Below are 2,271 nucleotides of genomic sequence, written 5' to 3' on the forward strand. Positions count from 1 at the left end.
GATACTACTGTTGATCATTCAATAGCATAATTCTTTTTATTGACAATGGCTCTTGGTTATGTGGAGGCATTAATGTATTGTGTCACGATTTGATTCTACGGACACAGATTTTTATGTAAGTGACTGTTATATGTCCTGGCTCACTGAGAGTTGATGCAGCCAAACAGATTTAAACAGTATCTGATGTTCGTTTGAATATGTTGTTTGTTCATCACTCAGTTTATTGACTGCTGTAAGATAATTAACTGTCATTCTGTATTAATTATGTATATGTGAACTTTTGTTGTGATATGATTGTTTGTCATTTAAGCACAAGGAATGACAGAAGTTCAGGCTCTACTATAATACAATGTTTGTGATGTGAGATAAAACACTAAAAGGTGTGACATTAAGTACACTATGAAAAGCATGCAGATCTGTTAATTTTTTTGTATTATTAAAATGGTTGAGTAGGCTAGTGCATTTTTTAAGAAGAACGGTGAAGATTTAATATAGCCTACTTATGTTTAGGTAACGTCTTGTTGACCTAATTTTTTTAATGTAAAATGAGGCATTAATACACTGCTGTTTTTTTTTGTTTGTTTTTTTATTATTTTTAAATGTCTTTTATGCTCACCAAAGCTGTATTTATTTGAAATACAATAAAACAGTAATACTGTGGCAATTACAATATATATATTTTAAATGCATTTCTGATGAAAATGTATTTTCAATGTTGAAAACAGTTGTGCTGCTTAATATTTTTGTGGAACCCATGATATATATATATATGGAGAGGATCTGCAAGGAGGAATGGCAGAGGATCCCCAAATCCAGGTGTGAAAAACTTGTTGCATCTTTCCCAAAAAGACTCATGGCTGTATTAGATCAAAAGGGTGCTTCTATTAAATACTGAGCAAAGGGTCTGAATACTTAGGACCATGTGATATTTCAGTTTTTCTTTTTTAATAAATCTGCAAAAATGTCAACAATTCTGTGTTTTTCTGTCAATATGGGGTGCTGTGTGTACATTAATGAGGAAAAAAATTAACTTAAATAATTTTAGCAAATGGCTGCAATATAACAAAGAGTGAAAAATGTAAGGGGGTCAGAATACTTTCCGTACCCACTGTATATAATTATTATTATTTTTTTTCAAATTTCTTTCAAAAAATGCCTTACTGACCCGTATTTTTCAACAGTAGCATGTGTGTTTACTATACCTTCAAAGACTGTATGACACTCTGAAAACATATCAATTCTGGCTACTCCACTTAAAAGGCTATGAGGCCTTGGTCCTTGATAAAGTGTGATTGCCTTTTTTTTATAAGATGCCTTATATACCTGAAGGAATAATGTAATATGGTATAAATATGATTAAATGATTGAATCCACTTACATTCTGCAGTATTGTCAAACTAGGTAAATTCAAGTGAACACTCAATTTTTGTAAAATAGAGAAATAAATCAGTTTTGGCCATCTGTCAGAATTTTATTTGACCGTTTCATTTGAACAGCAGGTTCTTTATTCTAAACAGACTATGCTATTGCTATCTCACTAGTTAGTCAGACAGAGCAGGTGGTTGCATCACATGTAGAGAACTGTGAGGGAGGCTACACACTTGTGCACATGCGCCTGAGTTTTATTCTATGGTCAGTATGGCCAATCAGCACATTTCCAGTCAATGCAAACACAATAAACATCAGGGGTCAGTACCAGGCCCCAGCTTGCTAGGTCATGCCTCTCTTTTGCTATTTTATGTTTATTTACACTAGAGCAAATCTACATTGCACACAGGCTGTTTCATATCAGTCCATTATAGCCAAATATTTAAGTTAGAGTTATACTGCTGTTGACAGACAGGTGAGTGATTCATTCTAATATTTGTATTTTTAAAAGCATATGGTTGTTTTTGGTTCTTTCAGAGGTACATAGTTTACATGTATTGATGGATGAGTAAACATTGGGTTGCTGCAGTCTGTTAAAAGCCGTACTGGATTAAGTCCATAGGTCAAGAGTTTCTGATGACTACAAGAACAGATCTGGTGTTCTGCTGTAATTATTAACTTTAGGTGGTAGTGCATGAAAATGTTATTAAAAAGTTTATTGACAATTTGATTTTTCTAACAAATAGTGTGAAAATACATTTCAGTTCACTCTCTTTTGTACTATGCAATCCTCTCAGTATGGAAATAAAGTGTCTTGTAAAAGCTAAATACTGGCCCATTGACAAGAGTTCAAAAGTTAATCCCAACCCACTTTTGTTTCTTTCCTCTTGCTTCAGTCTTTCA

The sequence above is a fragment of the Sinocyclocheilus grahami genome, unplaced genomic scaffold (genome assembly GCF_001515645.1).
Source record: "Sinocyclocheilus grahami isolate Dianchi unplaced genomic scaffold, SAMN03320097.WGS_v1.1 scaffold231.1, whole genome shotgun sequence".
NCBI lineage: Eukaryota > Metazoa > Chordata > Actinopteri > Cypriniformes > Cyprinidae > Sinocyclocheilus > Sinocyclocheilus grahami.